General features: G+C 45.5%; 1 protein-coding gene across 9 annotated transcripts in view; it reads left to right on the top strand.

Annotated features, from left to right (window-relative positions):
• Positions 1 to 8,259: 8,259 nt before the first annotated feature.
• Positions 8,260 to 14,343, top strand: part of Rere (arginine-glutamic acid dipeptide repeats) — a 372,816-nt gene continuing 366,732 nt past the window's right edge. For 3 of the 9 annotated variants that reach the window (XM_057783759.1, XM_057783758.1, XM_057783750.1), the window contains exon 1: positions 8,260 to 8,696. The gene's annotated coding sequence lies outside the window, so the exon portion shown is untranslated. The remainder of the gene's footprint in view (positions 8,697 to 14,343) is intronic. The other 6 variants (XM_057783753.1, XM_057783752.1, XM_057783754.1 and 3 more) reach the window with 3 other exon arrangements.

Genomic DNA, 14,343 nt, shown 5'->3' with positions numbered 1-14,343 from the left:
CCTGGACTCCACAGGGAAGGACTTGCATTAGAAATCCATTATGTGAGGTGTAGCCTTCCTTTTTAATGTTTCTTGTTTTAGGAGGAGGGTGCGTGTGTCCTGGCACACGTGTAGAGGTCAGAGGATGAGCTGTGGGAGTTGCTCTCTCCTCTGCCTTGTGGGTCCCAGGGGCTGAGCTGGGGTCAGCAGACTGGATGATAAGCTCATTTTCCCCGCTTGCTATCTCACCAGCCAGCCCTCTTTCCCTTACAAATTCTTCCTTTATCTTATTTATTTCTTTTACTTTGTTCCCTTTTTCTTCATTTAAAACTTCATAGGGCTGGAGAGATGGCTCAGCGGTCAGCGGAGATCTTGCACTGCTCTTGCAGAGGTCCCCGAGTTTGATTCCTATCATCCATGTTGGGTGGCGCTCCAGCTCCAGGGGAACGGAAGGCCCTCTTCTGGTCTCCAAGGGAACCTGCACTCACATGTACATACACATAACATAGGCACACACACATGTGCATTTATACTTAATAAAAATTTTAATCTAGCCGGGTGGTGGTGGCACACGCCTTTAATCCCAGCACTTGGGAGGCAGAGGCAGGAGGATCTCTGTGAGTTCGAGACCAGCCTGGTCTACAAGAGCTAGTTCCAGGACAGGCTCCAAAACCACAGAGAATCCCTGTCTCAAAAAACCAAAAAAAAAAAAAAAATTAATCTATTTTTTTATTATAGAGCCAGGGTGATGGTGGTTGCACACGCCTTTAACCCCAGCGCTCGGGAAGCAGAGGCACTGAGTGAGGTCATCCTGGTCTACAGAGTGAGTTTCAGAACAGCCAATGCTACACAAGGAAACCATCAAAAATAAATAAATAGCGGGGCGGTGGTGGCGCACGCCTTTAATCCCAGCACTCGGGAGGCAGAGGCAGGTGGATCTCTGGGAGTACAAGAGCTAGTTCCGGGACGGGCACCAAAGCTACAGAGAAACCCTGTCTCGAAAAACCAAAATAAATAAATAAATAAAAATAAATAAATTTATTATTACATTTATTTATTAGTGGGCCATGCCTGTGACAGTCAGGCAACAGTTTACAGTAGTCAATTCTGGTCTTCTACCATGTGGGCTCAGGGACGCAAACTTAGGCTGCCAAACTTGGTGACAAGCACCTCCTACTTGCTGACTATCTGGGCTGCCCCTCTTTCCTTATAAGACAGGGCCTTGCCGGGCGGTGGTGGCACACGCCTTTAATCCCAGCACTTGGGAGGCAGAGGCAGGCAGATCTCTGTGAGTTCGAGACCAGCCTGGTCTACAAGAGCTAGTTCCAGGACAGGCTCCAAAACCACAGAGAAACCCTGTCTCAAAAAACCAAAACCAAACAAAACAAAAACAAACAAACAAAAAACAAATAAAAAGCCCCAAAAGCAGCAAGTAAATAAATAAAAATATGTGGCACACCTTAATCCCAGCAGTTGGGAGGTAGGGGCAGGTAGATCCCTATGTGTTTGAGGCCAGCCTGGTCTACATAGAGAGTTCCAGGTTAGCTAGAGTTACTGGTGTATCCCTGTCTCATGAGCACAGAAATAAACAAAAACAAATAAGCAAAATGAACGTGGGGCTAGAGAAATGGCTCAGTAGCTAAGATCATTTGTTGCTCTTCCAGAGGCTCTGGGTTCAATTCTTGGCACCCACATGGCAGCTCACTCCAGTCCTACAGGATTCCATGCTGTCTTCTGCCCTGTTCTGGCACCAGGCACACAAGTGGTGCACAGACACACATGCAGGCAAGACACAGAGTGCTTAACGTTGAAGCATTTGCCTAGCTTGTATGGAGGGAGCTCTGAGTTCATTTTCCAGTATCACACACACATATGCACGCACGTATGCATGAGTGCATGCGTGTGCACACCCCCCCCCCACTAAAGGAGCAGAATTGTAGTTGGGATTATGAAACACAAAGAATGTCTCAGGCATACACACACAGGCTGGACATTCCAGCTTGCTTGCCTGGCAAAGGTGAGTCTTGGTGCTCTTCCTGAGTCAGAGAGTTCCTCTGCCCTGTCAGTTATTCCGTCAGATTCTGGGTTCCTCATATACGATTTTAGAAACTAAGATATATTTATTTGGGGAGAAGACTCCTTCTAAAGGCTACTTTGTCTTTTTTTGTTTGGCTTTTAGAGAAAGGAGGTTTTGAGTGGCAATTATTATGCCCTCATTGTCCCTAGAAAAATAACACCTTTTCCATGGTAAACCTAAGCAAGCTCCCGGATAGGGGAAAATATTTATCCTTAAATGCAGCTTCCCCAGGGTGGAATTCTGCTCTTTGGCTCGCTCAGTTAACGGTGGACAGCTGTTTCCAACAGGAAGCGTGGAATTGCATGGCTCCCTGAAATGCAAGGAAGACAGAGAGGAGGGTTCCCAATTATCAAACTTGGACTGGGGCCAAGATAATGAAACTCCTTGTCCCCGCCCCTCAGTTCTTTCAGAAGTCCTAGGAGACTCTTAATAACCAACCGCAAGTGGTCAGGTGGGCTTCGAGCCCATCTCCAAGGCTTCCTTGTGACTCAGAAGGAGGGCATCAGGCCACCCCAGCTGAGCAAGCTGGCAAACAGACGATAAAATAAAATCCGTCAGAGTCTGTGGTTGAATTGGAACCTCAGCCGCTCTCTACAGCCATTCCCACGCAAACAAAGGAAAGAGGTTGCTGATTCCTATTCTAAACACCATTTCGTTTTTAGCCTTTTAGATAGGTGCCCATGTAATCCCCTGCTGACCTTCCCCTCACCACTGGCTGAACTAATCCTCTTGCCTTCAAGTGCTGTGATTACATGCATGCCCCTGTATGCCCAGCTTAGATTTGTCATGTTTGTTTTACATATTTACTCTGTGTGTGTGGGGGGGTCAGTGTGCCCACATATCATGAGACCATGTCACATGTATGGAGGTCAAAGGAACCTTGTGATAAACTAGATTTTCTTTTTTCAGCATCTGGCAGTTGTGGTGGTGGCTGCAGCGGTGGCAGTGGCGGTGGTGTTGAACTCTGTTCCTTAGGCTTGGAAGCAAGTACCAATGAACCACTTCGCTAGCACTGAAGCAAGCACAGTGAGCACCCATTTCTCCCTTGAGCGCAGGGCAGGGTCAGAGGCTTCAGGGGTTGCTTACCTGGCCTGTGGGCCAGAGGGACCAGAGAAAGTAAAATCTGACGCACTGTAAATCGGTTGAAATCCCGCTGTGGTCCCATAAGCGCAAGGCTAGGGGCAGCACTTGCTCTTGTTTCAACCTGAAAAAGTGCAACTGGAGGTAAAGAAAGCACATTATTGGCTTGGATTTTCGCTACATAAACTTGGAAGCCAGTTCCGTCGGAAATGCCTGGAAACAAGCTGCAGTCTGTTACGAGGCTTGCCGAATCACTCTAGTTTTGCTTGAGGCATTTTAGGGGAAAATAATTTACATGTTCCAAAGCTTGAGTACTTCTGGAAGATTACGAAGGCTAGTTACCAGCCATATGTTCAAAGAGCTTGAATTCTTTCTTTCTTTTTTAATTATAAAAATTATCCATGCTTGAGATGAAAAGGAAGATGAAAATGAACAGAACAGACTCTAATGAAGTCAAAAGTCAGTTCCCGTTCTGTGCTCACCATGCGTTCATCCCACGCTCTGTGGGCTCATTGGAAATGGTTTCCATGAGGACATTTTATTTTGTATGGGATGTGTGTGTAGGGGGCAGGCGTTTTACACAGTGCGCATGTGGAGGTCAGAGGATAACCTTCCATTTTTCCATTCATCTTGTAGGCTCTAGAGATCAAACTCAGGTTGTAAGACTTTGTAGCAAATGCCGCAAAGCTGGGAGTGAGCTGCATCGCTGCCCTTCCCACAGATGGACTCCAAACTCGGTCCTTTAAACATGCAAATAGAAGGCACAGGCCTTTACCCCACCACTTGGGAGGCAGGAGCAGGCAGTTATCTGTGAGTCTGAGGCCAGCTTGTTCTGTATAGCAAGTTCCAGGCTAGCCAGGCATACATAATGAGATCTCGTCTCAAAAAACAAAAACAAACAAAAATAATTAAGAGGGCTAGAGAGATGGCTCAGCGGTTAAGGTCATTGGCTGCTCTTCCAAAGGACCTGGGTTTAATCCCCACATGGCAGCTCACAACTGTCTGTAATTCCAGTTCTAGGAGATCTGACACCCTCACATAGACATACATGCAGACAACTCACATAAAAAAATTAAATAAAATAAAAAGGAATAAAAAGGAAGCAGGCGGATCTCTGTGAGTTCGAGGCCAGCCTGGTCTACAAGAGCTAGTTCCAGGACAGGCACCAAAGTTACAGAGAAACCCTGTCTCAAAAACCAAAAAAAAAAAAAAAAGAAAGAAAGAAAGAAAAGAAAAAGCACAACTAACAATAGAAATGACTGTGATTTGATCTCTCATTTAGTGACTCCCAGTCTTTATCAGGCTGCATTTACTCTGCCAGTTACCTTTCTCACAGCTACGGAAAAAGACCCTGACTGAAGTCACTTGGGAGAAACTTCCTGGTGACTCATCCTTCAGGAGTACTGTCTGGAATGCTTGGGATTTCATGGCTGCAGGCGCTCCAGGCAGCTGCTCATACCACATCCACAGTCAGCCCTGTTTCAAACAAACAAACAAATAAATAAACAAGCAAAGAAAAATTCCCATTTCCTAAAGCTTGCTGAAAAGGCAGAATTTGTAATTTCTTATGAAAAAAAAGTCTCACTAGATAGTTAACCTCTTTACTGCCCACAAATTCTTTAACTTCCTTAAGTCCTGGTTCCTTGGATACTAAAGGGAAGGTGATAACAACGTATTTCCTGGCTGCAGTCAGGACTAAGTGGGAAAAGAACGTAACACACTCTGGGCGTGGTGCTTGGGGGCACAAGAAGCTTTCAGTTATGGCTTCATAGTTGTTCTTTTTGTTTGTTTGGATTTTGTTTTTTTTTTTTTTTCTTTCTTTTTTTTTTTTTTTTCGAGACAGGGTTTCTCTGTGGTTTTGGAGCCTGTCCTGGAACTAGCTCTTGTAGACCAGACTGGTCTCGAACTCACAGAGATCCACCTGCCTCTGCCTCCCAAGTGCTGGGATTAAAGGCGTGCGCCACCACCGCCCGGCTGTTTTTGTTTTTTGAGACAGAGTTTTCCTGTGTAGCCCTAGTTGCCCTGGAACTCACTCTGTAGACCAGGCTGGCTTTGAATTCACAGAAATCCGCCTGCCTCTGCCTCCTGAGTGCTGGGATTAAAGGTGTGCACCCCCACTGCACTGCTAAATTGCTAATTTTATGACGCTGCACCATATTATGCTTTATAATCGCGCGGGATTTGGAGGCTGCTACATGTATATTTACATAAATTTTAAAAAAGGCCCCCCAGTTCCCAGCTCTTAGGATGGAGGCAGGAGGATCAGCAGTTCTAAGTCTGCCCATGGAGAGGGCTCAAGTAGCACAGTCCACAGTGCAAGCCTGAGTTCAGGTCCCTCTTATCGGTACTTTTTATTTTTTTGTCGTTGTGACAACCCATCTTAGAGAAGAATTTATTAGGTGGGTGATTTCAGAGGTTTTATGTCCATAGTGGTGGAGCCAAGGTGTGAGGACAGGAAGAGCTGAGAGCTCACATCTTGAGGGGAGCACACTGGGAATGGAGAGTCTTTGAAAACTTCAAGTCCACCTCCAGAGACACACATCCTTCAACAAGGTCACACCAAGCAGTTCTGCTAACGGGGGAGGGGGAAGACCAAGTATTCAAATATATGTGTCTATGGGGGCCATTCTCCTTCAAACCACCACATTTCCAGAACTCACATAATAGCTGAGTTTGTCCTCTGACCTCCACACGCATGTTGTGGCATGTATATATAAACACATAAACATATACACACACATACACAAGAAGTATTATTGATTGGGTTTTTATTGAGACAGGGTGTCTCTATATATAGCCCTGGTTGCCCTAGAACTCACTGTGTAGACCGCTTGACTCAGAGAGATCCACCTACCTCTGCTTCCCTACTGCTGTGATTAAAGACAGGCACCAACATGCCTGACCAGTAAATACATATTTAAAAAAAGGAAGTTCAAGGCCTTCCTCCATGACACCAGCCTTGACTACAGGAGACCTGACTCAAACAGATGTGTGTTCATGTGTCTCTCCATGCGTGTATGCCCATGTGTGTGCATGAACTGCAGAGGCCAGAAGAGTGTGCCAGCTGCCCTATGTGGATGCTGGGAAAATGTACTCCAGTCCTCTGAAGGAGCGGCAACTGTTTAGCCTGCTCGCTTGCCCCGGGGCCCTATTTCACTTGAAAGCAGTCTCTTTTTGCTGAAAGCTCCACAGAAAGATAGTGCCAAGAGCTTATTTGTGGGCCCGCAAGAGTGCTCAGCAGATCTAGGCACTTGCTGCCAAGCTTGAGCACCTGAACTGGAAACCTGGAGCCCATGTGGTAGATGGAGAGACCAAGACTCCTGAAGGTTGTCATGCTCACCACAGGAGCGCTGGGGCATGCTCACAACCCCTAGAAAGAAAGAAATGTTAAATTAAAAAAAGACCCCATTTCTTCTTAGGTTTCTTGGGTCACACAATTCAGTGACATCTGTTAGCTCGAATTATTCTTAAAAGGAATTCTTGGATGTGGAAATTATAATCTGAATAGATATTCCAAAGAGAAAATTATCCCTTTATTTGAAATAGATGGGTGAATTATTTTGAGCTATGCTCTATCCCTTCATTATTCTATTATGTACAGACCTTAACTCCTCTGAGAAGAGTGTATGGTTTAAGGACACCAATAAGCATTTTCAGAATTATTAACAAACTAACAATAGGTTGATGATTCACCCTGGATTCACGCCAGAGGCTGTGAAAGAACTCAATAAACATGATATGCATTTCAAAAACCAGTAATTATAATTAAAATTTCCAAACCCCTCAATCCTATAAATTATATTAAGTAGAATAGGAGTATTTGGCTTGCCCCGACTCAGGCTTGTAGTACGTGGCAGACATGGTGACTTTGTCTTTGAGCATACTGGGAAGATAGTAAGATTTTTCAAAGGTGATAGCTGGCTGTTTCTCTTTTTGTTGGCATTTTTGAGACAGTCTGGAACGTACCTCTGAATGACCTGGAACTCACCTTGTGGACCAGGTGGGCCTTAATCTCTAACTGCTATCCCCCTGTCTCTGCCTCTCTAGTACTAAGATTACAGGCATGATTCACCATGCCTTGGTGGTACTGTCCACCGCCCGCTCCCCCAGCACAGCAGATACGCTCTCTTTAAAAAAAACCCTTCTGTGGTTATGTTCTGTTCTTTATTACTAATATTTTTTTGTTCTGATTTTTAATCATATGTATGTGTGTGTAGGTTTGTGCGCATGGAGGCCAGATTAGAGTGTTGGATCCCCCAGAGCTGTAGCTGCCTGATGTTGCTGCTGGGAACCGAACTGGGGTCCTCTGCAAAGAGCAGTATGTGATCCAGACTACTGTACCAACTCTCGTGCCCCATTCTTTATTACTTAAATGAGATTTTTTTTTATTGTTCTCACCAAATAAGCAACACAATTTACCAATTCCATTTTTCTTTTTCTTCAACTCAGTTTTGGTCACATATTATTTTAAAAACCTTATAAACTGCCTGTAAACAAACCCATTTTGTAGCTCGCCTAGGACCTCAAGGGATCTGTCTCTTAAATGACTCAAAAAGCAAATTATGACCCTGGTAATAACATGAGCAAGTGGACACTCGCCAAGCCCACCCCTGAGACTGTCCACTGGAGGAAGACCATCTCGGGGAGGGTCACAGCTCCGAGGCTGGTTGGTCGGGAGCTCGGCCTGAGGCCAGGGAGGGCCGACCCGGCACAAAGCCGCTCCTGGGGCGGGGAGCCCATCGCACCGGTTCCGGCCGCCGCCTGGAGCGCGCATCCAGAGGCCCGGCCGTGCCGCCGCCAAAGCTTAGCCTCTGCCCTTGCCTTTTCTTCTGCTCATTTTATTAAAAAAAAAAAAAAAAAGAAAAAGAAAAAAAAAAAAAGGGGAAAAAAAAGAAAATGGAAGAGCGAGCCGGAGCAAACACTCCCGCCCCTAAGCCCGCCTTCCGCCTCCCATTGGTCCGTCCTCCGCCTGCGTCACACCAAGACGCACCAGTGGCGAGGCGCGATACTGCGAGGTGGGCCGGGCCCGGGCGCGGAGTGGGCGGCGGGTCGGCGCAGCAGCCCCGCGGCTCCGCCACCATCGCGGAGGTGCCGCTGCTCCCACAGACGCTCGCGAGCCGCCCCCCGCGCTCTGCAGCCTCTCGCCACGCCGGGCCTCGGTCCCCGCCTCCTTCCCCGCGCCTCGTCCCCTCACGCGCTCCCCACCTTGTCTCCGCCTCATTTTCTCTCCTAGTTAAGGGGAAAAGGAAAAAAAAAACCCACCCTCCTCTTGTGGGAGCCCCTCGCCCTCTGGGGGGAAAAACAACACAAAACCAGACATGGTCCTGGGCTTCCGCTGCTGAAGGCTTGGCCCACCCGAGGAGGTCGAGGTCCCGGCAGGGAAGCCCCGCAGCCCCCCGCCCCCCCCACGGCGTCGCGTCCCCGCGGGCCGGCCCCCTCGGCCCCGCGCCCGCCGTCCTCGCTCCGCCGCCGGCCCCCGCGGCCTCCCTCCCGGTCCCAGCACTTTCCCCGGAGCCGGGCCGCCACCCCTCTCATTGATGGTGTAGCGCCTGAGGGGAAGGTAAGTGTCCCAAGTTGTCTCCGCCGTGCCTCCCGCCGCCCCTCGTTCCCGGGTTGGGGTGCTCCGGGAGGGCCGGGGCGGAAAGCAAAGGCTGTGGGAGTGGAGGCAAGAGGTCGGGGAACCGCGGGCCGGACGCTGGCCTCAGTGCTGTGCGGGCCAGGTGACTGTCCTCCGTGCCTGCCTCCTGACCCCTGCTCTCTCGGGGCTCCTCAGGCACGCTCTCCTGCTAGTCTGAGGTTAAACTAGTCCTTGCCGAGCCACTCGCTCGGCTGTGGGAGGGAAGGACTTGAAGCTGGGCATTTCTGGCATGTTTGCGAATGTGGGGGTCTTGGAACGGACTCATTAAAGTCTAATTTCACATTAGGAGGACGGTTTCCTCCTTTGTGTTATCAAAGTCTCCACTCCTCGGCTCTGTGATTCCAAAATTATGGAACCAGATCTCACTTGCAGCGTAGAATTCATTCTGTCATGATTTAAGTTCTGCTGTCTGAAAGAGGATGTCTTCTTTTTTCTTTATTATTATTATTTTTTAAGATTATAGGAAGAAGATAATTCTTCGTACAGTGGGGTGAATGTGTGTTGTGTTGAAGGAAGTACTGCAGGTTTTCTTTGAAACTGCTTGAGAAGTTGTTGAAAGGAGATAAAATGATTCATTGTTGAATTGTCATTATCCTCTGTCTCTTTTCCAAGGTTTGCTTACATTTTTTTTTGGATTACAGACTTCAAACGTTGATTTAAGCAGAATGTGCCCTTGAGAAACGGGGTGTTGTAAATGTTTCAGTATGTGCTGCTATTTTAAGGTGGATCTGAGAAAGTAGTTTTGTATGAATCTTGAAATAGCCTTCTCCAAAGCAATTTTTAAAACAAAACAAACAAACAAAAGATTAACTAGTGAGGGTGAACTTGGTGGATTACAAAACAAACATTTAGTGTAACTCAAACGAATACATCCTAGGTTTAGGTTTCCAACAGCTTTTATAATTGCTTTCCATTTAAAGAGGGCTTTTTGTCTGCTGTACACTGGTGTCTTTAGTCTCAGTCTGATGGGGGAGGGGAGAGAGGCTGGATCTATACAATAATAAAATCATCTTTGGCTAGCTATTTCCTTCCATGGATTTGCTTGCTGAGTTAATTCCACTCTAATTTACAAACCATTTTGGATTTTGATGGCCTAGCCTGGGTGGAAGCTGGCTTCCAGTTTTCTCTGTTGTGGAGATTGAAGGGAAAAGAGGCAGAGGCAGACACACACACAGACACACACAGACATTACACACACCACCACACCACACACACACACAATCAGGCTGAGGGCTCATTGTTCTTCCGTACACACATCCATTCTCTCTCCCATATTTGGGACTAGGTTTGCACAGACAAACACAGCTTTTTGGGGGAGAGAGGAGAGAAGATGGGGGAAGGGGAGGTCTTTTTCTTTTCAGCTTTCTTTTACCCATCTCATGTCTGGCCTTTTTTTTTTTCCCCCAACCTTTGCACGGCGGATGAGTGCATGGGAAACTAAAGGACACTCTGGGACATGTTCAGAAGACCTCTGTCTCCCTTTGCTCCCTTTGCAGCCCTGCTTTCTGCTGCTGACTTTATTTACTTATTTTTGTCCGTGTAAAGATAAACTCTTGTTTTGGCTTTACATTCTCTGTTTTCACATTCCTCTTTACCTCTGACTCTGTTAGGGACAGACGTTTGTTCTCTTGATTTTTATTTTCCTGAATGTGAGCAAGGTCTTTCTAAGAAGAAATACGTTGTCTTAGTTAAAATGAATAAGATTGTATTTGAGGTTAACATTTGACAATATTTTGTGTGTGTGTGTGCGTGTGTGTGCAAGAGAGAGAAAGTGATTGATGATCCTTGACTTATCAATGTAGTTTTTATTTTTAATAGTGTTTTTAAGAAAAGGTCTGGTTTTTCTGGTTGGGGGTTAGGGTAGAGACCCTTTTGAACGCTGGACAGAGCTGAGTCCACCTGGCTGAATCTCGCTGAGGGCTAAGGATGGAGGTTAGTGTGACTCCATGTGGGTTGCAGAATAGCACCTTCTACTGGTTAATTGCTTTGACGATCCAGTGAAGAGGATGGGGGGAGGGGATTAACGGCTGAGGCTTAATGATTTTCTTTTAAACACAGCGGCTGTGCCTTTCTGCAAATGCCACTTCCCTGGACTGCTAATACAGATGCCCTTTGACAGGCGCTCTTGCATCGCAGCCTTATTATGTTATTGGCTGTGTCTTGACATTAATTTGTTCTGTTATCAGGAGTATTTTCACATTGTGACTTCCAAGGACTCCTTTGAATTGATGCTCTTTCTTTTTATGAGAAATGTAGTTTGTCTTAAGCTAGTAAACAACATAGGGGCTTATCTGCATTCCAAGTGTTGTAGACAGTACTCACCAGCGGCCCTTTAAGAACATTTTAGTGTCATTAAAAAGATAAACTTACATTACAGAAAGTCAAATTCTAGCATTAGAGATTTTCCTCTGGGATTTAAACACCCACTCTGTGTGACAGAGAGGTTGGGGAGAAGTTGGGGTGGGGGAAATCTCAGTAAAATCAGCAATTATGTGTAGGTAATGGTGCTGTATTACAATAGTGTTTTCTGTTTTTTTTTTTTGTTTGTTTGTTTTCGAGACAGGGTTTCTCTGTGGTTTTGGAGCCTGTCCTGGAACTAGCTCTTGTAAACCAGGCTGGCCTTGAACTCGCAGAGATCCGCCTGCCTCTGCCTCCTGAGTGCTGGGATTAAAGGCGTGCGCCACCACCGCCCGGCTACAATAGTGTTTTTTTAATATTTATTTATTTATTATGTATACAATATTCTGTCTGTGTGTATGTCTGCAGGCCAGAAGAGGGCACCAGACCTCATTACAGATGGTTGTGAGCCACCATGTGGTTGTCGGGAATTGAACTCAGGACCTTTGGAAGAGCAGGCAATGCTCTTAACCACTGAGCCATCTCTCCAGCCCTACAATAGTGTTTTTTTTTTTTTTTTGGTTTTTCGAAACAGGGTTTCTCTGTGGTTTTGGAGCCTGTCCTGGAGCTAGCTCTTGTAGACCAGGCTGGTCTCGAACTCACAGAGATCCACCTGCCTCTGCCTCCCAAGTGCTGGGATTAAAGGCGTGCGCCACCACCGCCCGGCTTACAATAGTGTTTTCAATAGTTGTATCAGTATTATAATAAAAAGCCTGATAGAATAATGTGTGGATTTGATTTTTTATAAGCTGGAGGCTAGCAAGAATTTGAATGTGCATACAAATTAACACAACAGATGATAGATTCCTCCTCAGAGTCTTCTGAACTGATGTACAGTTTCATAAATAATCTGCTTGATAAGTGCTCACATGTTGGTTGTTTAATACAGTGACCAGTCAGAGAGCTTTGTAGCTGTAACTGGTTATTCTTTTTTTTTTTTTTTTTTTTTTTTTTTTTTGGTTTTTCGAGACAGGGTTTCTCTGTAGCTTTGGTGCCTGTCCTGGGACTAGCTCTTGTAGACCAGGCTGGCCTCGAACTCACAGAGATCCGCCTGCCTCTGCCTCCCGAGTGCTGGGATTAAAGGCGTGCGCCACCACCGCCCGGCTGGTTATTCTTTTTTTTTTCCTTTTTTTTTTTTTCTTCTGGTTTTTCGAGACAGGGTTTCTCTGTGTAGTTTTGGAGCCTTCCTGGAACTAGCTTTGTAGAGCAGGCTGGCCTCGAACTCATGGAGATCTGCCTGCCTCTGCCTCCCGAGCGCTGGGATTGAAGGCGTGCTCCACCACTGCATGGGCAGACTGGCTATTAAGACTGTCTTTGCTGATTCACTTCAGTTCCAAAGCTTGAAGCGTAAGTTCCCACAGTTGCAGTGCAGTGTGAACAGTTGAGTGTCGTGTTTGTTTAGTGTGGGCATGACCAGGTGATTTCAGTTCAGTCTAGGCTTGTTTTAGTGTAACTAGAAACCAGTTTGCACTAAGAAGGTTACCTAAATCAAGAAATGAAATATTCCAGTACTTTTTAACTTACTGTTCAGTAAACCAGTTTTTTTTTTTTTTAAATGAGAGTATTCACTACCAAGTCGTGCAGTAATATACGTAACGTTGAACTGACACTGAAGCTGTGTCAGGTGCTGAAGGCACAGGATAGTGAATATGATCTGCACCCTAAGACCCTGTGTGGTGAACAGTACTATGGATATCCTCAACACCTACTACTTTAAAGTTGGTTTTGAATTTTTCACATCTTGTTCAAATCTCAGTAATCAGTAAGACATTTAAGTAGTAAAATAAGTTATATGTACTGAATTCCTTTGGGAATTGTATGCTTTTCTGCTAACTGCTTTTGGCAGCTACTTTTACAATTGATTTAAAAGTTAAGATAGCAGGAAATTAATATATTTTTTTTTTTTTTGGTTTTTCGAGACAGGGTTTCTCTGCAGTTTTGGAGCCTGTCCTGGAACTAGCTCTTGCAGACCAGGCTGGTCTCGAACTCACAAAGATCCGCCTGCCTCTGCCTCCCAAGTGCTGGGATTAAAGGCGTGCGCCACCACCGCCCGGCAGGAAATTAATATTTTTAACTGAATCATTAGTGTACCTAGCTGTGAACTTCATCCCTCCCCACAAATATATACACGAGTGGGGAGGACACTGCACTGTTGTACACAGAGGGAAAGGGATGGGGGGGAGGGTATTATATTGTTCTGTGTAAGTTTTCTGATAACATTGTACTCTAGACTCTAGTTGGTCATAGGCTTTTTAATCACCAGAAATTTGTCTTGAGTCATATGAGTAATTATTAATTATCGGCACTCTGATAGTTATTCCACAGTTGACGCTTTGCATAGCCTATTTAAGTGTGGTTTTTGGCAAGCATGTTAGTTTGTGCTTAGCTTCTCGTCTAACACGGTTCTTGTGTTTTTAAAGTGAGAAGTGTGCATTTAGACATTAGTTGTAGTATTACTAAGATTGCTTATGCCATTTCAATGAACATCTGACTACAAATAGCTCAAGTGTGCTTAAATATTTACCATCTTGGAGTTTGGTTGGATTTTTAAAATTAATCAATTAAATTATATATAACTATTTTATATATATGTATGAGGCAAGGTTTGGCTATGTAATTCACCTTGGGCTCAGACTCCTGGCAAGCCTGCTTTAACGTCCTAAGTGCTGAGATGGTAGTTTTATGCTTCCATGTTGGCCTGGAACTGTGATTTATATAAATAATTTGTTGGTGTGCCAAGTAATTAAGATATAATTCATGTCCTCATATTAGGTAACTAGGTCAGATAAAACTGCCAACATAAGTTCTTTAAAAAAATTTTTATTTTGGGGTAAAGAGATGGCTTAGTGGTTAAGAGTTCTGCATGCTTTTCCAGAGGACCCAGATTCAATTTCCTGCTTCCACATGGATTTGCTACCATTTACAACTCCAGCCCTAGGGGATCTGACGCCCTCTTCTGACCCTCTTAGAACACTGCAGACATGCAGGCATACAAGTAGGCAAAATACCCAAACACATAAAAAGTTAAACGTTTTTAAAAACATTATTTTATTCAGGCTTGGTGGCACCTGTCTTTATGGAGGCAGAGGCAGATCTCTGTGAGCCTGATCTACGTAGTGAGTTCCATCCAGGGCAGCAGCCGTGGCTATATAGTGAGAATTTTTCTCGAAAA

The sequence above is a fragment of the Chionomys nivalis genome, chromosome 11 (assembly GCF_950005125.1).
Source record: "Chionomys nivalis chromosome 11, mChiNiv1.1, whole genome shotgun sequence".
Lineage (NCBI taxonomy): Eukaryota > Metazoa > Chordata > Mammalia > Rodentia > Cricetidae > Chionomys > Chionomys nivalis.
This window is presented reverse-complemented; position numbering and strand designations above follow the sequence as displayed.